The 27,702-nt window shown below is 36.1% G+C and overlaps 1 pseudogene; it reads left to right on the plus strand.

The window, feature by feature from the left end:
* LOC101423475 (cleavage and polyadenylation specificity factor subunit 5 pseudogene) lies at positions 1-27,702 on the plus strand (annotated as a pseudogene).

A 27,702-nucleotide genomic window follows, 5' to 3' on the forward strand; every position in this document is an offset into this window, starting at 1 on the left:
ATGACTCGTTGTGAGATCGTCCGGAAGCTGGATGCTCCACGTTGGGCGCCAGCTGTCATCGAAGGGGTCTGGCAGGCAGACCCCCTCAGCCAGACGGGTAAGGACGGCAGAGCAAAGAAACACACACAGTGACCACTCTGGAGACGCAGGCTGGTGGCGCAGGTCTAGTTTATTGAGGAAATGCAACAGCTTTTATGGGTGTCTAAGGGGAAGTTAGGTGGCGTGCAAGTGCCTGATTGGTTATGCTAATTCAGCGAGGCTGGTTAGCTCATGGGATCTTGTTGCTGAGGGCCAGGGAAGAAACGGGAGTGGCTTACAGTTGTTTACTGAGAGGCTCGGCGCCATCTTTAAAGAATGGCGCCTGCAGCTCACTCACACATATTGTGATGTTTAATGGAAGAGTATCCTCCCAGTTTTGACATACGAATATTGCAAACCCTTAGAATAATGGGAAAGAAACAGGAAAATTGGCATGTCAGCATGTCATTAGATAAGGGAAACTTTTAGTTGGTATAAATTTTGTCTTTAAATGGATTTGACTATAATTATAGAATAGAGGTTCATCAAATCTTCTTTTAATACATGACCTTCACTCTCCCAGGTGATTCTTGAAATTGATATTGAAAAAAGCATCAAGCAAGATTTCATCTGTTTGCTTTTGCTTTATCTTGTACTACTAAAACTTTTCTCTTTTCAATTGCAAAGAATTTTTGAGATGTTTAAAAATGCTGGCTCATTTGTTGTTTCACAATAATAAAACCCATTTATAAGGTAGAAGCTGAGTACCTACAAAGGTATTAGGATTGCTCTTACTGGTTCATTATTGTAGTCAGAAGAATGCTGTCTTTTTTATGTCAAAGAAGCCTCACAGACAAACTTTTGATACTTCTGGATAATTTCTGGTTCTACTGAATTTCATTTATTATCTTGAGTATATTCAGGTTTCATAATTCTTGTTTTAATTGCTGATTCATATTCTTGGTTGAAAGAATAAAGGTAAATGAAGAAGGAAACTCATACAAAAAATTATTATATAATTCATTGTGACAGGGCATGATTTTCAATCAAACATAAATTTAGCATAGCTTGTGGGAGCATGGGAATTTGATATGTGTAAGTAGATTTTGGTCCTTAGGTTGAATAGCTCATTAAAAATAATGTCAAACAGGTCTACATATCTGCATCTATTCCTTAGGAAATCACAATTGCCAGCTCATCATTTGCCAGCACTTCAGCATCTACAGATCAGCATAGTTGTAAAATTCACTTATTCATTCACTAACAATAATTATTAAATTGTTTATATATATAGATCACCCTTTCTATTGCAGGTATTTTTCTGGGCATCAGGGATTCAACAGTGAACAAAACACCATCCCAACCATCATAAAACCTAAAATCTAATGGTGGAAAGAAAACAAAATAATAAAAATAAACCAAGTCAAAAGCTAAGTACTAAAATATATAAAGAAGTAAACAGGGCAAGGGAAATAGAGACCGGTATGTTTCATATTGGATGGTTAGGTATGGACTCCCAGGTGAAGAGATATTTAGACAGAGATATGAATAGATTGAGAGAGAGCAAGTTGTGCACTAACTGGGTAAAGAACATGCCAGGCAGAGGAAACAGGAAATGCAAAGACCCTGAAGTGGAAGTGTTCATAGATTATTCAGGAAACAAAATAGGGCTATTGTGGCTGAAATAGAGTAAGCAATAAAGGAAAAGTGGTAGGAGATCTAGTCAAAAAGGTAACTGGGGTCAAATCATATATGACCTTTTTATGACCATAGTAAATGGAAGGGAAAGCTACTGAAGTGCTTTGATCAGGATAACTTTGCCTCAGTTTCTCTGGATGATGTGATCATGAATAAGCTATAAATGGTAAGGAATGGAAACAGGGAGACCAGTTGGGGGCTTATGCAATAGTAAAAGTAGGAGGAGATGATGAGTAGTAGAAAGGAAGAGGGAAATGGTCCACTTCTGGGAATGCCTTAAAAGTAAAGACTAGAATTTGTTACTCTCAAGATTGATCCCTAGACATAGAAAATGTGGCCACAGACAATGTACTTGACCAGCAAAAGAACTGTTTGAATTGTAACTGTGCACTCTTTCCTGGGTATCCTGGGCCAGGCCTCTCCCAGGAAGACCTCTGGGTTTGATTACTCAATAATTGAGTCTCAAAGGAGGAGATTGGTGGCTTCCACTAAGGAACTCATAGCCAGGTGCCAGACCATGTGGGCCCTCTAGGAGATCCCAATAGGGTCCCTGCAATAATGGCCTCTATGACTGACACAAGTGCTGTCCTCTCCACCCCTACCAATCAGTCTGGAGATGAATCAAAGAACCCTGCCAATCTTTACACAGACCGCTAGGCTTTCAAAAACAAACAAGATTAGGATTTAGACCAATGTGACTTGTTACAACCTGGTAAGGGTGGAAGCCTACCCTCCTTACAGCCCTTATGGGTGTGATTAGGCATAGAGAAACTACCATTTCTTTGTTGTTTGGTTGAAGTAGAGCAGTTATTGTCTAAAAGTTTTCTGTTTTGCTAGGCTGCCCTTGGAGAGAGCAGGATTTTTTTGAAGTTTTTGTGTTGTTGTTTGTTTGTTTGGCTGTATACATGTGCATTTCCATGTTTTCAGGTTCTCAACTTCTAAGTCTGGAATATATAAAGCAAAAGAAAACTTGGCAACTCACCACCATGTAATTCCTTGGTTCCCAAGTTTCCTATCCAGTCTGTCTTCTTCTCTACACCTTTCGTATTCGTCTAGAGTTTATTTTATATATAATGCCATGATTTCGGTTCTACTCAGAGGGGGCAATAGATTAAAGTACTTCTACTTGACCATCTTAGGAGTGCCAGTAAAACAGCAACTCTTTTAATTCCACTCTTGTATACAATTTAATATGTCCCTGTTTTTCTGCTCTGTTTTCTTTGCCTGAAATGCCTACCCAGCCAGACCTTTTGGTTCAAAGTGACAAAGTCCTCCTTGTTCTTCATTAATCAGCTTAAGGATTCTTATTGTATAAAGCCTTCTTTGTCCTCCATTTTTTACTGTAGTTACTTCTTTTTCCATACCACCAGTACTTAAGCACATTTACCATGGTTTAATTTAACCACTTGTTGAAATAACCATTCTTCTTACTAGACAAAGTTATTTTAAGAAAGGGGTCATGCCTTGTTTGCGTTTATATACTAAAACGGCACAGTTCCTGTCAACACAATAGAAAAATTAAATGTGTGTTAAATGAATGTGTAGATATAAGAATGAAAGAATGGCAGGTTTTAACTGGACTAAAAGATCCGACACTTCTTTGTGAGCATAGACTCAGAACACAGGGGAAGAATGCTTTAAATGATTATGAGGAGAAAGAGATACAGATAACTTGTAATTCAAATTCATTTTATTGCTAACAAGTAGTATTCTGAAGGAAAAGGAGTGAGAGAGAGGTAAGGAAAAGAAAGATGACCTTTATGTGAAATATAAGGTAATAATCCTCATTCTTCCATCTCTATACCAGTGATATTATAAAATGATCCATTTATTTGGCATATCCACTTGAAGATTCTATTATCTCAGTTAAGCCTGGATTCTCAGTGGAAATGTTAATAAGAAAAATTGGCAGAAAGTAAATGTACAATAATTGCAATGCACATTGATAATGAGTTTTCATTTGTAGTAAGCTTCAAATTCATAAAATGTGAGCCTTCCAAATTTGTTCCTATTTTCAGGATTGTTTGGACTATTCTGGTTTCCTTGTATTTTCATGTGGATTTAGGATTAGATTGCCAAATTCAGCAAAGTAGCAAGAAATGGAAAAGTGTCTCTAATACAACTAACCCTCCTATAGTTAACAATGATTAACTCTGCAAAAAAGCACACAAATACACTGCCTGAAGGCACTGAAAAATAACCAAATGCAGGCACACACTGTAGGAGATTCTACACTTGGAACAAGTCAAGAGAACAAGACACAGAGTCCATTTTAGGGTTCCTTTGACATAAGGCAAGACCCAATGTGCAACATTCAGGGCTGTTATATCTTGGATAGAAAGACCACTGTTTTAATTTCTTTAAAAACTGGAGGACAGTAATCATGGAAACCATAGAAGTTGGAAAATAAGGATCTTGAAAAGGAAAGAGCTGGAAACAAGGGCCTCTAAATCTACATGTAAACTCTTCAAATCTGGACAGAGATTTCAGCTGCCACCCACTGCAGAAGAAACATAGTTTGGAGTTTGCATCCAACCAAGTTAATTACCTGCTAAAACAAATGAACAAAATTATTATACTTCAACAGAACATAACAGAATCTAGTGTTTACATTATGTCCTTCATATTAACAGATGCACAAAGTAATGGAAAATTGTAAACCATACTTAAGAGGAAAGGCAATCAATGTAGAATGGTGTTTGAATTAGCAGAGAAGGATTCTTAAAAGCAATTATTACAACTGTTCTCTAGGATCTAAAAGAAAAACTAAGCTCATGATGAACAAAATTAGTAAATATCAATAGAGAAATAAAAACAATAAAATTTTACCAAAAAAACCCAATGATCCCCAAACAGATAAACATTTTAAAAATACCATATCTATGTATGCTATATAGTTAAATTTCTGAAATGCAAACAAAGAGAAAATCTTGAAGGTAGTTAGAGGAAAACTATACATTCATATGGGAAAATAACAGTTTGAATGACCTCTGACTTCTCATCAGAAACAATAACACAAGAAATAATGAAATGTTTCAAATTGTTTTGGGGTTTCTAATGAATCTTTTTACTTTACAAACACCCAAGTGTGCTTTCAGAACAATGGGATAGAGTCCCTGATACACTCTGACACCAATAAGTCTTCTAATGATAATAACTTCTTTAGTATTCTTAGCTAAAAATGGCTAATAAATATGTAGTGCTGTCGAGTGGGTGTAGCTCAGTGGTTGAGCATGTGCTTCACATATACGAGGTCCTGGGTTCATTCTCTGGTATGTCCTTAAAAAATATATAGTGCTTACTGTGGACAAGCCAGTGTTCTGCATCACCCACATTTTAACAATCCACAAACTGAAGTACAGGGAAGTTAAGTATCTGGTCAAAGCTGTCCTCTACTGAGTGTCAGTGTAGGGATGAACCTGATCAGTCAGGCTTTGGAGTCTGTACTCTTAACCATTACCCTGCTTGGGTAACTAAAAAGAAACAAGTAACAAATGTTCTCATCTAACATTGTATTAAGCAATGTCTCAACAAGCAAAAAACAAAAATTCCATTTTCCTTTTATTACAACTGATTTTTCTGGCAAAGCTGCCAAAGCTTATGTGTTCCTCCAACATTCAGGTTCTAGTAATTCCACAGTTCATCAGTTGGCAGTTTTTCAAGCCATGGCAGTTAAGGTATTGATGGTAACAATCTGAAATTGTTCTGTTTTCAGTATGTACATGCTATCAATAAAAGCACATATGCTTCAGATGTTCTTGGAATTTCTTCTTTGACCTCAAAGGGGAAATTTAATTTTAAAGAGTATTTATTTCAGTTGTTAAATGTATTAGAAAGGCAGAATGCTTAATCAAATACATATCATAGGAAGGAAAATACAGATGTTATATATTCATGTCCTCCAATAACCGTCTAACAAAAAAAAAATAAGATATAACCAGAAATTCTTTATATCAAAAATTGCATAAATCCTTGTCATGTAAATTCTACCCTAAAGTATATGTTGCCATTAAAAGAAATAAATCAAATTCTCTAAATATTTTGATTTACAATGTAAATAATAAATAGATAAATCAATTATTAAAGGACTTATGAAATATATTTTTATTATCTTAACACCATTATAATCTATCCTTTAAATTTGTTAATCTCTGAGTGCTGTTTTTCCAAAAGATTTTACCATAAGTGTATTTTCGTTGTCAGTAGATACGTGGACAGGTCATCATCACCCTACTAGAATCCTAATCATATCTTAATAAGGACTTGTTCTTCTGAGATTTTCTTCTCTTTGGTGTTGCCTGTTAGGTTTTCTCCAACACTGAAATGGTTATTTATTATTTCTAGATCATTAGATAGTTACCTCATCATATTATTTAAAAATAGAATTAGAATAAATTGTGAAAATCATTAAACAGAAATGCAAGTAATGAGATACATACTTCAATCGTCATATATTTATTCGCTGTTTATTCTTTTCTAAATTATTAGAAATATTAGAACTATTAAATTTAACTCATTTCTTAATAATTACAACTATTTGTACTATTCCATTTATCTTATTTTAGCACCATACTGATAAAAAATTATGGATATGATCAATTTATTTTACTAAAAGATATTCCTTACCCAAAGAATAAGCAATGAACTCTTCCATTTCACTGTCATGCTTTAGCATTTTATGTTCTGAATAGTCTTAGGAGAGATTGTAAATAAGGGATTCTTTTTGTCTATAGTCAGGATTCCCCGACATTTTCTGGGTTAATATATAGAATCATGTTTTTGATATTCTGGTATCCCCAGATTTTAATTATGTGGCAACTCCCATCCTATGGGCAGAGTTCATATGTTTAATAGGTGTATACTTGGCCTCTGTGTTTTCCTTCAGTGTTTGTGAAAAGATATTCCTAGAACTAGATAAGTGTTATGTATGTAGTTTTCTAAATGCCTATTTTCTGTGTCTGCATATATTTCATTGTATATACAATTTATTAAAATGTCATGTAGATGTCCATTTACTTTCATGGAATTTTTTCAGCATTTTTCTAGTACATGCAAATCCAAAATGAGAATTCTTGTATTTCTATTACAATGAATATCTGTACTTAGTCCATGTGCTTTATGTCAAAAGTCAGTCAATAACTATGCAAAATTTTAGAATTGTGATCAGTATTGTCATAATTTTATCTAGTAATTTATTACCATCAGCATCGGACAGGAGTAGCTATTCCTTCAACACTCATTAACACTGGTTATTATCAAGCTTTAATGGTGAAATATAGTGTATCTATTATATTGTATTTATAATATAGATGGTATAGCAGTTTGATATTATTTATGAATCCCAAAAAGAGATATTGTGTTTGTAAACTGACCTGTTCTTCTGGGCGTGATACCCTTCGATTGTGCTAAACTCAGAAGTTTTATGTTTACTTGATTATGTTAAGATTAGGGCTTTGATTCAACCACATCATTAGGACATGCAGGGCTGGGTGTCCTGCCACCCCTTGGTGGGCTGTCTAAATGGACACTTAATCAAGGAGACAGAATAAGATATACAAGGAAGAAAAAGAGAGCTCTGTAGACACACTAGAGGAGAGAACCTTGATCCTGGGGCCTGGAGAGAAATGAGCCATTTGCCTCATTTAGTTTACAGTTGACCTTGTGAAAAGAACAGAGCAGCTGAGCTCAGAAAGAAATGAGCCCTCTAGCCTACAACTGAGATTGGAAGACTGGGCTCATGGACCTTTAAGAGGAAGAGGAAGGCTGAACCCTTGCAGACATTGTCACCATCTTGTTTCTACATGAGGCAAATGATTTTGGGTGAGAAATCAACCTTGAGTTGGACTCTTTAGAGTCTTGTAAGCTTTTATCCCAAATAAACATCCTTTATAAAAGCAGATTCCTGGTACTTTGCATCAGCACCCCTTTGGCTGACTAGTACAGATAAACATAAATATGGTACCTATGTTTACCCAGCTGAAAGAACTATAGAAGAAAGATGAGGGAATACATTTTCTCATAATGGGCTGGAATTGCATTATATTTCTGTATATTAACAGGGCATTTAGAACACAAAACCTGGTAACCTTGCTGAGGTTTGACATGCTTTAATTATTTTTGCAATTTTATTAAAATATAATTGATGTATAATAAAATGTGTATATTTAAGTGTACAATTTGAGAAACTATAATATTTGTACAAACCCATGTAACCTTCACTATAATCAAATAATAAACATTTCTACTACCCCCCAAAATTTCCTTCTGTTGTTTTATAATCTATTCCTCATCATTTCTCCCACCAATTCCCCAAGAAAACATTTATTTCCTTTCTGTTATTATAGATTTGTTTGTAGTTTCTAGAATTTTACTAAGTGAAATAATATGCTATATACTCTTTCTTTTCTGTTTAAAAAAAAATTTTTGTCTTTATTTTTTAAATGTTACATTAAAATAATATGAGGTCCCCATATACCCCTCACCCCCTCACCCCACTCCTGCTCCCATAACAACAACCTCCTCCATCATCATGAGACATTCATTGCATTTGGTGAATACATCTCTGAGCACCGCTGCACCTCATGGTCAGTGGTCCACATCATCGCCCACACTCTCCCACAGTCCACCCAGTGGGCCATGGGAGGACATACAATGTCCGGTAACTGTCCCTGCAGCACCACCCAGGACAACTCCAACCCCCAAAATGCCCCCATATCACATCTCTTCCTCGCACTCCCTACCCCCAGCAGCCACCATAGCCACTTTCTCCACACCAATGCCACATTTTCTTCGATTACTAATCACAATAGTTCATGAATAGAATATCAGTAAGTCCACTCTAATCCATACTCTATTCCTCCATCCTGTGGACCTTAGAATGGTTGTGTCCATTCCACATCTATATTAAGAGGGGGCTTAGATTCCACATGGATGCTGGATGCAATTCTCCTGCTTTCAGTTGTAGGCACTCTTGGCTCCCTAGTGTGGTGGCTAGGTTCAACAATGGCAGGGGAGTAATACTGGTGTGGGATGTTACTGACAGGGGCACATGGTTGGCAGGGAGTTCTCCAGGGCATATATCCAGGGTACATAAAAATGTTTGGATATTTTCATAGTGGTTACAATGAAAAACAACATCTGAGGGAGTGCTGAGTTCCAAGCCAGGGGAGCTCTGTCACAGTACCTAAAGGAACAACAACAATCCCCCAAGTGCAACAGCAAAGACCAAAAAAGAAGGAAGGTCCAACAACGAGCCCTTGATACTAATGACTATGCTTGTGAGCCTGTGCACCTGAAATAAGAACAAGACCTAGAGCTGCAGGGTGCCTAAGAGTTACCTCCTGAGAGCCTCTGTGTTGCTCAAATGTGGCCAGTCTCGAAGCCAAACTCAGCATGTAAATGTGTTGCCTTCCCCCGAGCATGGAACTTGGCTCCCAGGAATGAGCCTCCCTGGCACCGAGGATTACTACCAAGTACCAACTGATGATGTAACTAGAAAATGACCTTGAATAAAAGGGTCAACTTGGACCAGCAGAATATTTCAATCTACATATAATACCAGGAGTTAAAAATGCTTTTTGACCTGAATAAAAGGGGGAAATGGAAAGGACAAATGAGTTTATATGGCTATGAGTCTCCAAAAAGAGCCGGGAGGTTATCAGAGGGATTGTTCTTAGGCACACCTGAGCAGAGTCCCAGAGACAGATAAAATAGATACAACCCCAGGTATTGGTTCTTCTGAGGGCTATAGAGATCCACAAGTTCTATGGTCATGGCAGATGGAGTCCAGTGCCATGTCAGTTGGCCCTACTTTGGAGTTTGTGTTTCTGTGTGATGGAGCTGGACTCAGATGTGATCTTTGTCCACAAGCCCCTCCTGTTATTTTTGCTGGAACTGTAGTTGGTCCTGGGGTTTAGTGTATACCCAGGGGATCTGAATCTCTGGACTGACCATGTGATAGCCAGGCCCTGAGCCTCAACAGACTTGCAACCCCTACACTCTGGTTTATTGGACTTACCTCACTCAGCTAACATGGAGGTGAAGAAGGTCAACCACCTTTTCTGGCTTTTTTCATTCCACATAATTATTTTGAGATCCATTCACATGGTTGAATGTACCAATACTTTGTACCTTTTTATTGCTAAGTATTAATATGCTATAGTTTGTTTATCAATTCATCTTTTGATGGACATTTGTTTTTTTTCCAGCTCTGGCTATTACAAATCTAATTGCTATGTATAAATATTTTGTGGATGCATTCTTTCATTTGTTTAGAGTTAATATTTAATTGTTGGGTGATATGGTGGGCATATGTTTAACTTTTTAAGAAATTGCCAAACTTTTTCAAATTGAGTGCACCATTTTATGTTACCACTAGCAACTTCAGCTTGACTTTTAATGGTAGTCCCACTGGCACATAACTCCAAATTCACACCATATGGGAATTGAGAGCCACTACTGAGCTAATTTTTAAGACCATGCCACAAGTTGGTACTAGACAGCTTTTGAAAGAGCTTCCTACTGGGGATCTGAAAGATCAACCAGGGGTAGAGGAATTTATCTATTTATCTAAAGTTGCTAAATGTACCCACCCCCCCTTCTCTGACAACATGAATCTGGATATGAAAGTTCAGGAAACCCAAGTGTGATTGTTTATTTTTCCTTTTCTCTTCTTTTTCCCCCAAATCAGCCATCAGTAGAAAAGGAATGATTTTATTGTATTTTCCCCTGCCTTTCTCCAAGAAATAATAGGATAACATAAGATTCTGCTGTGTATGAAGAAGTATTCTCCTTAAACCTCATCCCCATTCTGTATCATGAGTTTGGGGTGTATGTTTCCTGAAAATATTTTATACTTCAATATACATGCACACACATAAATAATATACTATGTTTTATATTAGTTGTTTTTATATGAGTACTTACATTTTTTATTAAGACATATTTCAAATATACACAAAGGTATAGAAGTTACGTGTCCTTTTTCTGTTCTTTTAATAGTTACCAATAACAATTGACAGAAATCTATACATTAATATTTTAGTAATAAGTTCTCAAGCAAATCAGTATATCACTCTCCTTCCAAAGAATAGTACTTTACCAAGCTTTAAACTTCCTGCAAAATTCTATCTTTTATCCCAAACTATGTGACATATACACATACTTGCTTTTATTTTATTTTTTTTTTAAGATTTATTTATTTATTTTATTTCTCTCCCCTTCCCCCCCACCCCCCAACCCCGGTTGTCTGTTCTCTGTGTCTATTAGCTGTGTCTTCTTCTTTGTCTGCTTCTGTTGTTGTCAGCAGTATGGAAATCTGTGTTTCTTTTTGTTGTGTCATCTTGTTGTGTCAGCTCTCCGTGTGGGTGGCACCATTCCTGGGCAGGCCGCACTTTCTTTCGCACTGTGCAGCTCTCCTTATGGAGTGTACTCCTTGCTCATGGGGCTCCCCTACGCGGGGGGCACCCCTGCATGGCACGGCACTCCTTGCGCGCATCAGCACTGTGCATGGGCCAGCTCCATATGGGTCAAGGAGGTCCAGAGTTTGAACTGTGGACCTCCCATATGGTAGACAGACAGTACCTAACCACTGGGCCAAGTCCGCTTCCCACTTGCTTTTATTTTAAAGTCCTATAATTATGTGTTGGTGTGTGGAGACTCACACACAAAATGAAAAAATATTGAATTCCCATCCTGGGAAGTCCTGCTACATTCTTTAATAGGGTGGCAAGAATCCCTAGAGTCCATGGTCAGTGCCTAGTGAAGGAGAACAGACCAATACTCCAGGCCTTTGATATTAAGCTCTGTATTTATGAACCTTGTTCTCATGAAATTGAAACTTAGCCTAGTATTATATATTGCCTAAGAGTTACCTCCTGAAAGCTTCTTTGTTGCTCAAATGTGGCCTCTCTCTAAGCCAAACTCACTACCTTCCCCTCAGGCATAGAACATAACTTCCAGGGATGAGTTTCCCTGGCACTAAGGAATTATTACCAAGCACCAACTAGCAAGGCATCTGGAAAAATACCTTAACCAAAAGGGGGAAATATTAAATACAAATGAGATTTTATGACTGAGACATTTCAAAGTGAATCAGGAGGTAATTCCAGAGATTATACATATGCACGTCTCAGCAAGATTTCATTGACTACCACAGTAAAGAATACCCCAAGCAGAGACCTGCTGAAGCTTCTAGAGACATCTAGACTCTACAGGCAGGGTAGGCAATCTCAGGAATTCTGCACCCTATCAGTGGGTCTTTTCTTGGAACGTATGTTCTCCAATGTAACAGAATTAGACTCATTTATAATTTCCCTATACATGGCTCTTGTGCCCCTTTTATTTGAACCTATAATTAGCTCTATAATTGTTAAGTATATGTCCCAGAGACTTAAATTTTGATCTGTTCATCAAAGTGAACTGTCATGAATCTCAGCAGAGCTGGAACACCTCCTTTGCCGGCCATTGGACTTGCCCAAGACAACTAACAAAAATATGATGATGGACAACTCCCAACCCAATAAACAGAGAGCATCTACAATTGCAAGCAAGACAGTTCCATCCATCTGCCTCATTGGACCTATACCCCCTCTCAATCAGAAACAGAGTGGGCATCACCATCCCAAAATCCTCAAGATAGAGGAATGAGCAAACATAAGGGGGGAATGTAACTATGGACTAAAGTAGATATGATTATTCTAGCAATGGAAGTTTTTATAACACTTATTTAAAGGCAGTGGTCATTAAAGGTACTGAGGAGAGGGAGAGGGAAGAATAGGTATAACATGGGACATTTTTGGAATATTGGAATTTTTCTGCATGACATTGTAATTATGCTTATAGGTCACTATACATTTTGTCAGAACTTATGGAGTTGTGCAGTGCAAAGTGTAAACTATAATGTAAATTATAGACCAAGGTTAGTGGCACTGCTTCAATATGTGTTCATCAATTGTAGCAAATGTACCACACTAATGAAAGATGTTGATGGGGAGGAGTGTGGGAAGCGGAGGGGGTGGGGTATATGTGAATCCCCCTATATTTTTTTATGTAACATTTATGTAATCTAAAGCTTCTTTAAAAATAAAACATTTTCACTTAAAAAAAACCAAAAAAGGTAAAAGTAAGGTTTCTGTAATTTTGTGAATTTTTAAAATACATAATTTATGTAACTACTCCTTTATTCTCCATAAACCAATCAGAGAATGACTTAGTTTAAAAGACAATATTATGTAACCTGTTAATACAAGACAGAGTTAGGAAAATACTTCAAATTTGCTCAAAAAGAAGTAAAGGCTATTCTGATTTACATACACACAAAGTGAGACAAGGATATACAGAGAGCTGTAACTTCAGTTCTACAACCTCAATCTCAGATCAAAAAGAGAAGCACAAAAGTCTGCAGTTCAGAACTCAAAGAGCCTATTTTTCTAATAGATACAAAAATTTTATCAATTTTATTTGCAAAGAGCTCTAATTCTTCCCAATAGAAACAAAATTTTAATTGATTTTATTTCACAAATAAACAAAAAAGAATAAACTAGATTTTCTGCCACCTCTCACCCAACAGAGGACAGATCATCATCCACAGAACAGACATCACCAAATGTTCAAACAATGAAACTAAATCTCAATATATTGATGCTGTAAATGAGGAATAAAATTATCAGCTATGCATGAACAAGGAACCAAAAACAAAAACAGCAGGGGAGAAAAACCTAGAGAGCCAGAAAAGTTAAAGTTTTTGCCACTTGGGATTCATTGCAAGAACCCAGGCATGTGGGCCTAAATGGTCCATGGGGTGCACTTTTCCAACAACACAGCTTACTTGACCCTGTCAGGAGAGTCCATTTGGGATCTCAGTGGATGAACTCCAAAACAGGTGAAGTATATTTTTAAAAGTTGAAAAATATGATTCTCATATAATATAAAATGAACACATCGAAAATTTTATTTAATTCATAAATTAATGGAGGAATTAGTAAGTATTATGACTGGTTCAAAGATCCTTTGAAAAGTTAGAAATACATGAAGACAACTTTCAGATGGTTCATTCTTAGTATGAAGAAACCAGTAAGTATTATGACTGGTTCAAAGATCCTTTAAAGGTTTAGAAATACATAAAGACAACTTTCAAATAATCCATTCTTAGTATATGACCGTTCTTTATCACGTCATTTGTTTGATATTTTCATTGTATTACATGCTGAGTAATAATTTAGTTCAATTCGCTTAATACTAATTACTTCCATCAGTGTTCTCTAACCTACATTTTATTCTAACACCAGCAAATATTGAATATTATGATGTTTAGAGAGCTCTCCTTCTATTCCATGCAATATATTTCTTTATATTTATACAATCCTCTCTTACTCTTTGTATTAATTTCCTAGCTGATAAAACAGCATGAAATTGATTGGCTTAAAGAACAGAAATTTATTGGCTGACAGATTTGAGGCTAAGAGAAGTCCAATATTGAGGTGTCAACAAGGCAATGCTTTCTCCCAGATGACTGTGCCATTCTGGGCCTGGCTCCTCCATTACATGGCAATACACATGGCAACATATCCTTCTTTTTCTTCTGGGTCCTACTGATTTCCAGCTTCTTGCTTACCATGGTTTCTTTTTCTGTGTCAAATTTCCTTAACTTACAAGAACTTCAGCAATATCAGATTAAGGCCCACCCCCATTCGGTTTAAGCAAAATTTAATAATATCTTTAAAGGCCCTATTTAAACAGACAAAGGGTTCATACCTACAAGACCAGAATTTGGGACCAGAATATGCCTTTTGTGGGAGACACCATTCAATCCCCAACACCCTCAGTTTTAATGTGAACATCTCAAATTTTGGTGTGTTTATCCTGTCCCTCAACACAATGTTGAAATAGTGAGTATTTCTGCTCTTTCTTACACACTGATTACTATGCAATGCACAATGTTTTCTTTTGTCATTTGATAGGCTTTCATTCTTTCCCATGAATGAAGAAGGAATATGATTATTTGGTCCAGTTGTATCACTCCTTTTGGAGGTAGCCTCCATACTTTGTTACTTTCCTTATCCTCATCAAAATGTATCTGACCTTGTGTTAAGCAATGGCTTCTTAGAATTTACACTAAAAGCACAAGGAAGAAAAGAAAAAAAATAGATAAATGGGGCTTCATTAAAATTTAAAACTTTTATGCATCAAATGACTTCATCATGAAAGTAAAATAAAGCAACCTACAGAATGGGAGGAAGAAAATATCTGGAAATCACTTATCTGATAATGGTTTAATACCCAAAATGTATAAGGAAAGTCTACAACTCAATAACATAGATAAACAGCCCAGTTAAGAAGTGAGCAATGATTTGAAAAGACATTCTTCCAAAGAAGATATACAAATAGCTAACATGCATATGAAAAGTTGTTCAGCATCATTTAGCCATTAGGGAAACACAAGTCAAAATCACAATGAGATATTATTTCATACCCACTAGAATGGATACTATTAAAAAATTGAAAATAACAGTGTTGGAGATGATGTGGGGAAATAACATTCTTTCATTGTTGGTAGAAATATAAAATGGCACAGCCTCTGTAGAGAACAGTTTGGTGGTTCCTTAAAGAATTAAGTATAGAATTATCATATGACCCACAATCCCACTTCTAGTTATACATCAAAAAGAACTGAAAGCAGAAACTCAAACAGATTTGGCATATGATGTTCATAGCAGCATTATTCGCAGCTGCCAAAACATGGAAGCAACCCATGTGTCCACCAACGATGAATGAATAAACAAAATGTGATGGATACATGCAATGGATTATTAATCAGCCATGAAAAGGAGTGGAGTTCTGATACATGTGACAACAAGGATGATCATAGAAGACATCATGTTGAATGAAATAAGCCAGACATAAAAAGACAAATATTGTATGATCTCAACTAATATGAAATAATTAGAATAAGTGAATTCATAGGGTCAGAAGCCAGAATAGAAGTTACCAGGAGCCAGGGTGGAGTAGAGAATGGAGAGTTAATACTTAGTTGGTACAGATTTTCTGTTAGAGGTTATGGAAATGTTTTGATGATAGTATCACAACACTGTGAATAGAATTAATGCCAATAAATAGTTTATTTGAAAAGTGGTTAAAATGTGAAATTCTAGGTTGTATATGTTACCAGGATAAAAATTTTCTAAAACAATAGAACTCTACAACACTAACAGTGAAATCTTCTGTAAACCATGGAGTATAGTTAATAGTAAATTACAATTGTTTCATCTATTGTAACAAAAGTACCACACTAAGGCAAAGTGTTAATAATAGGGAAAACTGCATATAAGGAGGGTATGCAGGTGCTTTCTGCATGATTTTTCTATAAACCTATACCTTCTCTAATTTAAAAGAGTGTATGGAGGGATTGTGGGAAGATGATGATGGACTACTAGGCATAGCTGAATGCTCTCACAAAAACAATGGAGAAAGAACCAAAAGCTGTCCAAGGGACCTGCTTTGGGGGTCAGCTGACCAGGACAGTGCTGCACAACTTCCAGGAGGGTGAGGGACAGAGAGGTGAAGAAGCTGAAACAACAAACACAAGTAACCAAGCCCCAGCGGCAGTCAGAAAGGGCTCCCCTCCCCCAACTCCAAGATAATTAGGGGGATAAAACACCTGGCTCACTGCAGCTGACTGAGAGAGGAAGAGACATCTTCCTCCCTGTCAGCTGGTTCATGGGAAAAGGGAGGGGAGGTTGGGATGTTTTTCTTCAGTGAATTAGTCAGTAAAGGCTGCTTTGAATCTCTAATTTGGAGATTCAATACAGGAACACAGGAAAGCTGAGACTGAAACACCTTTGTGGAAAGGTGTGCTGACTATTACCATCTACTGGCTGGATTGAAAGTTAAATGGACAAAAACTGCTTTCTATATCCAACCCCTGGGAGAAAATCTGCACCCCATTAGTGAGTCCCTGGGCTGATTTTGAAAACTTAAGATAGACAATTTTAAAGTTTTAGAATAAATTGAACTACATATCATAGAAGAGCTGTGAAAAAAAATAGGCAAGAGAGAGAAATTAGCTATAAGAGTAAATTCACCACATCAGCAAAAAATTAGAAGCCATATTAGGAAACAGGAAGAGATGGCCAACCGAAAGAAAAAAACAAACATCCTGCAGAGATACAGCATTTAATACAATTACTCAGTGATAATCACCCAACTCTCCTAAATCATTTCACAGAATTTAAAGAAAATATGACTAAAGAAATAAATGATACTAAGAGGACACTGAAAGGACATAAAGAACAATTTGATAAAGTCTGCAAAGAAAAGTAACAGACTTTATGGGAATAAGAGACATGATGGATGAGATTTTTAAAAAACATTAGTGGCACGTAAAAGCAGATTTGAATTGCTAGAAGACAGAATTAGGATTTTGAAGATGGAACATCTGGACTGGAAAAGATGGGAGAACTGAAAGAGAAGAGAATGGGAAAAAAAGGGAACAGAGTCTCAGGGTATTGAATGACAACATGAAATGCACAAACATTTGCATTATTAGTGTCTCAGAAGGAGAAGAGAAAGGAAAAGGAACAGAAAGAATATTTGATGAAATAATGACCTAAAACTTCTCAACTCTTATGAAGGACATAAATATCCAAGAAAGGCAAGGCACCTTTGAATGGAATAAATCTGAATAGACTTACCCCAAGACACTTACTATCAGAATGACAAATATCAGAGATAAAGAGAGGATTCTGAAAGCAGCAAGAGAAAAGCAAAGTATCACATACAAGGGAAACTTAATAAGATTAAGTGCTAACTGCTCTTCAGAAAGCATGGAGGAGAGAAGAAAGTGGTATGATAAAGTACCGAAAGAGAAAAACTACCAGCAAAGAACTCTATATCTGGCAAAGTCGCCCTTCAAAAATGATGGTGAGTTCAAAGTCTTCACTGACAAATAAAAACTGATAGAATATGTTACCAAAAGACTGAATTTGCAAGAGATACTAAAGGATGTTCTGCAGCCTGAAAGGAAAAAGCAAGGGTGAGAGATTTGGAGAAGAGTTTAGAAATGAAAATTATTAGGAAGTGTAAACTAAAGGATAAGAAGACAGACAATAGAATGCTATGACAACAGAGAACTGAAGGACAAAATGGATGAAGTAAGTAATGCCTCTATAGTAATAACACTGAATGTTAATGGATTGAACTCCCCCAGTCAAAAACATAGACTAATAGAACGGATAAAAAAATATGAGCTATCTATATGTTGTCTACAAGAGTCCCACTTCAGACATAAGGACACAACTAGATTAAAAGTAAAGGATTGGGAAAAGATATTCCATGCAAATAGTAACCAAAAAAGAGCTGGAGAATACCAGATAAAATGTAAAATAACAACATTGTAGCTTATGAACAATAATTATTCAGTGCAACTGACAATTTATTTCTCTGATCAGTATTTCTGTTATTTTTTCATACAAAATAAACACTTGCTTTTAATTGAGGGAAAAAAATGGTGTGTCATTTTACTTCACATCTTCAGACAATCTGTTTTCAGGAAGATAACTAATGTGATAACAGATGCTAAAACATTAATTCATCACTCTTTCAAATGCACATATCTTCTAATAAAGGCTTCCTGTGTCTTAATGGAAAAGCTCTGATGGTTGAAATCCAGGTTTTATGCCACAGTCTTCCAATTCTTCTCAGATAGTTAGAGAGGCTCTAGCCCAAGACATGGAGACATGGTGGGGGGAAGGTGAAGGTTGTATGCAAGTTTTGGTTCCTATCAACCACACTTTTCATGCTTTAAGTTGGCATTCTTTCACATCCTTTTTGTGTCAATGTAAATATGGCTTTAGGTCTCAATATAGAGGCATATAGTGAAAGAAAATTGGGGCAATATGTGCTAGTCTGTCTATGCATTTACCATCAAATTGTCTGCTAAACTGTGACCATAAAATTTTTGTCTCAGTTTGTGACTGAAAGCAAAATAAATATGAGCTTGACCTGCAGTCAACTTGCAATGCTTGTGACACTGGAGCATAAGTAAAATATTGTTGGCAAACATAAACTAAGAAAATTTAATATACAAGTCACTGATGCAGTCTAAGGAGAAACATGTTTTCAAACAATAGATGAATTTTATTGCTGTTTTTAGCATTCACTATATTTCTCAACAGTCTTAGCATATAAATATTAAAAGTATCTTGAAAAGTAATTTATATACAAATATATGGATATTAAATATCACCTGATTGTAAAGCTATTAGATACTGTTTTAAGGCTTCAGTAAAAACTAATTTGGATCCTCTTAATTCATATCTTTGTTATTATTACCTTTGTTTTTATGAGAAAATAATTTTCTGAGTATATTTATCTTGTGAAAAAATTGCTCTGCTTATTTGACAAGTTGTGTATATATTCCTTGTAGTCTGAAAACATTAATCTATGAATAATTGATAAAGTAATTATAAATCATTCTTAGCTATTAACTAGATTGCATTTTCTAAGTTTCATTTCTACAGGAAACTGTCAAATTCAGGACTAAATTTAGCATGGAACCGGGTGTTACCCACAGATATTTCCATACGTAGAAATTTATCATGAAAAATTTTAAAAGAATTTTATCTTTATATTTTTTATTTTAATGTGTATTTATATTTAAAAGCTTAAAAGCTTAATAGAAAAAGCTTTTTAATCCATACATTTTGCTTAATCAAATAGACCTTTCCTTCTTATAGATGAAGCAACATAGAATAGCCCAATTCCTTTATTAGATACTATTGCTGATTCCTAATTTGTTCATATTCTGAGATGGAGGAAAAATTGAATGATGATGGTACCTGGAAAAACAAGCATTTTTCTTGTCAACAATTACAGTTTCATGTACTAATATGAAAATAATCATATAATTGCATCAATTTGGATTCTTTTGGTACAATGAGGGTACTGAAGGGTATTAAAGATGAATATGGCCCAAAACTGCTCCACACTACTTAGGATACTTGATAAAACTGGCGGCATCTATTACAGAAATTTACAAAGGAGAAGTCCTAAAACATTTCAGCTTTGTAGCATGACTTTTCAATGAGCCAAAAAGACTTGTGGTTATTCAGCTCAGATGGAGAAGTTTGAGAAAAGATGACCTTTATTGAAAAGACTTTTGGAACCTTGCTAATGGGCCTTCGGTGAAATTTGTGAAGCATGTACAGGAGTAGATTCTAAGGATCTTACACCAAGGAGGACACTCTCATACTGGGCATTGATGAAAGGAATACTATCATCATGCTTTATGGTTGCTGAAGGTGACAATGGGGAGTGCTGCAGGGAAATTGGGCCTCTTGATATCAATAGAAATAATGAAATTTCAGAGTGGTAGAGGCTCATAGGGATCTTAGGTGATGACTCTCTGAGCATGGGATAGCTAGGAATAAAACAAATGAGGAACTTAAGCTGTTTGACATAGATAATTGGGGGAAAATACCCAGGTCTTGTGGACCAGAAGCATGACTCATATCAACATAATGGGGATTAATAATTGACTCTTTCCAGGTACTGACCTAAGCCAGTTCTCAGATTTGATTGAGGGTAGATTACTTTCCTTTAAAGGAAAACTTTGTTATAGGACTGTAGCTTTACACCATGAAAATTAAATTTAAGCCTGTGGCTCTCAAACTATGCCTACAGTGAATTACCAAGAGGGCTTGTGAAAACTCAAATTGCTGGGCTCCACACCCAGAGTTTCTGATTCAGAAGTCTGGTGGCAGATCCTGATAATTCGTATTTCTAACAAGTTCCAGGTGATACTGCTGCGGTCTAAAAGACACACTTTAAGAATCACTGTTTAAGCCACATGTTATTACGCATATGATTCTTTAGAGTATCTTCTTAAAATGCAGATTCAAGTTCAGCAGTGCTAGGTTGGTTCAAGACCTTCCATTTTCAAAAAGTTCCTGGTGATGTTGCTTCTCAACATCAGACAAATTGGGGGAGACTTTAAAATCTCTATAGTGAGGTCATATCCTAGACCAATTAAATCAGAATATCTGAGGTGCTCAGGGATCAGCTTTTTTTTAAACACCTCTTATGACTCCAACAAAAACAAGATTTTGGTTGATTACAGGTTGTATCTGAACTGAAGATAATTCTTAGAGACTCAAAACGCCATTATTTTTCACTGTCAGAGTGAGTGGTAATGCAAGTCAGTTGAAAAATGAAAACTTGGTCTGCCTCACCTCCAGGGGCAATCTAGTGGAGTCTTGGCCACACTGCGGTTCTTTCCCTGGTCCTAGGATATATACTTAGTAATTGGAAAAATTCGCAGGTCAGTTCCTTAACCTGTGAAATGAGGGTCATTATGTAGATGAGTCCAGTGGAAGCCACTATACCACACCTGCTTCAAGATGGTAAATTAAAAGCAATACTCCAAACCAGTGGATTTGTAGAAGTCAATGCTATTATCAAAGACTTAAAAGATTTAGGGCTATGGAGACACCCAGGTCCTATGGTCATGACATACAGCTCTGGAGTTCAGTGTCTTGTCTGTATGCCCTAATTTGGAATTTGTGCTCCTGAGTGTGATGGAGTTGGACTCAGATGTGACCTCTCTACACATACCTCTTCTGTCACTTTTACTAAACCTGTGTTTGGTGCTGGAGTTGGTGTATGCTCAGGAGATTTGAATCTCTGGACTGTCTATGTGCCAGCTAGGTCCTGAGCCTCAGCAGAGTTGCAACACCTACACTCCAGTTCATTGGACTTACCCAGGTCAGCTAACGGGGAGCTGAGGATGGTCAACCACCACACCAGGGAACCTAGAGAGTCTAACCTGTAAGTAAGAGAATTCCATCCATCAGCCATGTGGAATCTGCACCCCCTCTCAATTTAGAGGTGGAGTGGACATCGCTACCCCAGGGTCCTCAGGATGGAGGAATAAATTTTGGATAAGAGTGGACTTACTGGTATTCTACGATAGAATTATTGTGACTCTAGCAATGTAAGAAACTATGTCATTGATGTGAAGACAGTGGTCATGGGAGTTGCTGAAGGCAGGGAGAGGGGAAAAGGTGTGATATTGGGGACATTTTCAGGACTTGGAGTTGTCCTGAATGATATTGCAGAGACAGATGCAGGACATTATATATTCAGTCATAACCCTTTGAATGGACTGGGAGAGAGTGTAAATTACAACATAAACACTAATTCATGCTGTGTAGCAATGCTCCAAAATGTACTCATCAAGTGCAATGAATGTACCACACTAATGAAAGAAGTTGTTGATATGGGAGGAGTGGGGGGGGGGGGTGGGAAGTGGGGTATATGAGAACCTCTTATATTTTTTAGTATGACATTTCATGTGATCTATGTATCTTTTTAAAAAAGATTTAAAAAAAAGAAAAAAAGATTTAGGGGTGATAATTGCTACTGGATCACCATTAATTTATCTTGTTGGCTGACCCAACAGCAAGATGGGCCTTGAAAAATTTTGAAAACCTAATCAGATGGTCTTATCAATTCCACCTGAAGCGGAGAAATAGTATTTTACAGTGGAGTAAAACAATATAACCCTATACATCTATGTTGCTCTCAAATGAATTTCTGTCAAAAAGATAATCACATGCAGACACAATAGAACATCTTCACTGTCTTATCACAGGTATGTCAACTTCTCTGCTTCTGGCCATCATGTTGTCTAGCAAGAACTTGATCAACCTGTTATTCCTCAGAATATCAGGTTGGTTAATTATGTTTATTATGCTAATGTAACCTGGTACAAGATGTAGCAAACTCACTACTCCCTTATTAAGATCCTAGAATGCAAGAGGATGTAAGACTGAATTAACCTGTGCAGTTTCTAGGAAAATGTTAGGATATCCCTTCTAGCATGAGAGACAATCTACACAATCCACTATGAATAAAGAAACATAATATTTGTTTGGTTTCTTAGGATAATTGGTGACAATGAATCCCATATTTGGGCACATTTTTTTTTTTCATCCGTTTACCAGCCAGTTTAGTGGGCAGTTCAGATGAAGAAAGGGCTGTATAGAAGATCCAGGCTGCAGTACAAGTTGCCCTGCCATTCAAGCCTTATTACCCAGCATAACCAACAGAAATGGAAGTGTCAGTGGAAGAGATGCTGTATGGAGCATCTGGCAAGTTAAAAGAGAAACAGAGTTTAGGGTTTTGAAATAAGAGCATGCCCCTCTGCTGCACAGCTCTTAGTTTGCTCCTACAACCTAATAAAGCCTGAATATCTTGCCAGAAGTGCTAAGGGACTAATGAAAACTAACTGTCCCTGATGACCTGGAAATTATCTGATCACTGAATGATAAAATTGGACATGAACAGCAAATTCCATGTTTAAATTAAAATATTTGTTAAAAGAATGAATGTGTTACTTTTCATTTTTCAAGCATTTCCCATTTCTACTACTTGATTCTGATGGATACTTTTCTTTAATTTAAAGATATTGGAAAGGAAATAAGCAAAAGGAAACAATTAAGAAAATTTAACTTTCTGACGAATGTAGAGAATATCCTTAAATATTAATAATTTTGTAACTGAAACAGAGATGGCCTAGTGGTTTACCAAATAACAGATGTTAATCCAAAAAAATAATTATGGGTTTTCTCCCAATGTTTTTCTGCTATGCGTTTTCTTCTCTTCAGTGACAAGCAATTGAATATATGGAGTTACCGTATCTTGCATATTTATTCATTCATTATTCATTTGTTTATGTATATAGAGAAAGTCTGACTCATGAACAGTTTAGTAGACATCAAATGAGTCTCTATGACACTGATGTATAGGTTGGTAAGAGATAATTTCACTGATTCAGTGTCTTCATCTCTCAATAGGAATAAGCATAAATTAATTCTAAAGAGAGATAAGAAAAATTAATGTTAGATACTCATCAGATTAATTAATTTTATCCAAACTAAACAAGAGTTTTCCATAAAAAGTTTAACAGTGTTTATTGTCTTTACAATGATTATTTGGATTAATAAGGCTTAAAAGTCTTAATAATAGTGGTAACTAATGAAATCCAAATTGATTTAGCAACCTAACTGCTCAATCAACCACAAAAAAGGGTTGCTAAATGAACCCAGGTTAATTAGATCTTGGGATGCTTAACCATTCTTATCTCTAGTCTTTTGAACCTAAAAATATAACAAGAATTTTTAAAGGTTTAGCTATTCTCACTTTGGTATATGTATAGATACCAGATATCTGGACATATTCCTTTCTCAGCAATCAAACACAAAACAAAAAATGAAAAACAAGAATGTAATTTTCTCTCCCTCTCTCCTTCTCTTTCCCTATCTTATTTGATAATTTTATATTATTTGTTCCAAGTAGGAATCCTTTCTTGATCTTACTCTGAATAAAGACTTAAAACCATTCATCATTTCCCAATATCTTCTTTATCTTCTTTATGGTTTCCAAATTTTCACTCTTTCCTTGCAGGATATTTTAATTTTGCAACATTTATTTGGGTTGTATAATACCTCTTACATCATTTGTAAATGCACATTTAAACTCTGAGGACACCAAAAAGTTTTTTATGTAGTCACAAATATTTTTTTCTTTCTTTATTTGAAGTCTTTATTTGAAAAACCTGAACTTTGTTGTTTAATTAACTATTTATTTTTGAACTGTGTTAACACTTGGAAATGACCATGCTACATAACTTTTTTATGAAATTCAAGACTATTGATTCACTTATCAAATCTGTCTTTTGTCTTTTCTAGAAGCAAATAATCCTCAAATTCTAAGTCAGGGTCCTGTAAAGCAAATCCTGTTCTTTGACTATTTAAATTATATATTTATTTAATCTTCCAAAAGTCACACCATTCTCTACAAAAGAAATGAAAATATCACTAATTATATCCTTTTTACTTTATTATCTATGCTCATGTAAATTATGGTAATTAGCTCTAATTTATAACAGCTATTTATTAAGCACAATTTCCTTAGATAAATGTAGTAACCCCTTCAGATTTTGAGCAACCATGCTAATAATATTTGACTCATCTCCTTTACATTTTGCAGCTTTGGTCTCCTAGTCATAGTTACTTTTTAAAAAAATCATTTTTAAGACAGAAATAACTATTGTTTTCCATTGATACTTCCAAAGACAATATACCATGAACTGATAAATTCAGAACAGAGACAAAGGAAACAAATGAATGAAAGATAAATCTACCAGAGAACTATTTGACCATTTCGTTAGGCTTAGTTCAGAGTTCCCAAACCAACACATAAACTATGTCTGACACCTTCATTTAATCACATGGCAGAGTTATATTTCAAATAATTAAATTGTTCATTTCTTCCATAATGCCTTTCTTTTGTGCTCTCTGCTCTGGGGAACACTCTCATCCATGTAAGACTGAAAGATGAAGAGAAGGCTTAAAGAATTAGTTTGTCCCTTTCAAAATCTGGGATAAAATTGAAGCTGGACAAATATAAGAGACCAGGATCTAGATCTGAGTTCTTTTCATGAAAAATAAAAGGAAATCCTTCCATAATGAAAACTAAAGAGTGAATTTGAAAAGATTTAACATGCAAGATGTCCAAAAGTATGGAACACCCACTGACAACTTACTTTTGGACTATCCTTACACATACAACCTAAAATGTCCCTTTATAACCACATTCAAATATATAATTCAGGGGAGTTAATTGCATTCACAATGTTGTACTACTATCACCACCTTCATTACCAAGATTTTTCTATCAGCTCAAACAGAATATATGTACCAATTAAGCATTAACTTTCCATTTCCCCACTTCAGACTCTGATAACCTCCATTCTAATTTCTGGCTCTATGAGTTTGCTTATTACAATTGTTTCATATCAGTGAAATCATACAATATTTTTCCTATTTATTCTGGCTTATTTCATTCAAAATGATGTCTTCAAGGTTCATCCAGGTTTTTGCATGTATCAGAACTTCTTTCCTTTTTATGGTTGACTAATATACCATTGCATGTATATACTATATTCTGTTTACCCAGTCATCTGTTGATTCGTACTTGAGCTGCTTTTATTTTTTGGCAATTGTGAATAATTCCACAAAGAACATCATGGACCAATATCTGTTTGAGTTCCTGCTTTCAGTTCATTTTAGGATATTTAGTATATACCTAGAAGTGGGATTATAGGTCATATAGCAATTCAATTTTTAACTCTGAGGAACCTCCAAACTGCTCTCCAAACAGGCTGAATCATTTTATAATCCCACCAACAATGAATGAGTGTTCCTATTTCTCCACATCCTAATACTTTTTATTTTCTGTTTTTTAAAAAAATAGTAGGCATTCTAATGGGTGTGAAATGTTATCTCATAGTTGTTTTGATTTCCATTTCCCTGATGGCTAATGATATAAAGTGTCTTTTTATGTGCTTTTAGCAATTTGTATATTTCTTTGGAGGAATGACTATTCAATGCCTTTTGTCCAGTTTTTGTGTTTATGGTTTTGAGTTATGGATTTCTTTATATATATTCTGTATATTAAACCCATATCATATATGTGGTTTCCAAGTATTTTCTCCTACTTTTTAGGTTGCCTTTATTGCTTTCATGATGAATGCCTTTGATGAACAAAAATTTTTAATTTTGATGAAGTCCCAGTTATCTATATTTTATTCTTAGTTGCTTGTGCTTTGGATGTAAAGTCTAGAAACTATTGCCTAACACAAGGTCCTGAAGATGTTTTCCTCTCTTTTTCCATAGTAATATTATAGTTTTGGTAATTATAGTCAGGTCTTTGACCCATTTTGAGATAATTTTTATATATGGTATATGGTAGAGCTCCACCTTAATTCTTCTCTTAAGGATATACAATTTTCCCATTGAGTGGGTTTGGTATTATTTGGTTATGGATGTCACAGTTTATTTCTGAATACTCATTTTGATTCATTTGGTCTATGTATTTGACATATTTGTCTTTGTGCCAGTACTATGCTGTTTGGTTTATGGCACCATTGTAATAAGTTTTAAAATCAGGAAGTGGAATCCACCAACTTTGTTCTTTTTCAAGATGGTTTTGGTTATTTAGGGCCCTTTTTCCTTCCATATAAATTTGATGGTTGGCTTTTCCATTTCTATAAAGAAAGCCGTTGTCCTTTTGCGCTCATGTTAATGGCGGGTGGAGGCTGCTGAGCGGGACGCAGACAATCGTTGTCCGCGCGGGGAGTGTCGCCTGCGGCCTTCTTTCCACTCGCCGGCAGCGCTCGTGCTCGCCAGCATATCCGTGGAGCCACCCAATCGTTTGCAGACCGGCTGGCCCCGTAGAGTCAACCAGTTCGGCAACAAGTACATCCAGCAGACCAAGCCCCTCACCTTGGAGCGCACCATCCACCTGTACTCTCTTACCAGTTACACATTTTGTACAAAAGAACCCCTCTATGAGAAGGACAGCTCTGTTGCAGCCAGATTTCAGCGCATGAGGGAGGAGTTTGATAAAATTGGAATGAGGCGGACTGTAGAGGAATTTTGATTGTACCTGAGCACCGGCTACCCCATGTGATACTGCTACAACTAGGAACAACTTTCTTCAAATTACCTGGTGGTGAACTTAATCCAGGAGAAGATGAAGTTGAAGGACTAAAACGCTTAACAACAGAGATACTGGGTCATCAGGATGGAGTCCTGCAAGACTGGATCATTGATGACTGCATTGGTAACTGGTGGAGACCAAATTTTGAACCTCCTCAGGATCCATATATTCCTGCACATATTACAAAGCCTAAGGAACATAAGAAGCTGTTTCTGGTTCAACTTCAAGAGAAAAGCTGGTAGCTGCACGATTGTTTGAATTGTATGACAATGCACCAGGATATGGACCCATTATTTCTAGTCTCCCTCAGCTTCTGAGCAGGTTCAATTTTATATACAACTAAATTTCTGTGCAGTGGAGAAGTAAAAGAAGCCGTCTCTGTGAGCACAGCTATACAGTGTAGAAGAATAAAAATGGTAGAAAAGG

Source organism: Dasypus novemcinctus, chromosome 7, assembly GCF_030445035.2.
Source record: "Dasypus novemcinctus isolate mDasNov1 chromosome 7, mDasNov1.1.hap2, whole genome shotgun sequence".
NCBI classification, from domain to species: Eukaryota; Metazoa; Chordata; class Mammalia; order Cingulata; family Dasypodidae; genus Dasypus; species Dasypus novemcinctus.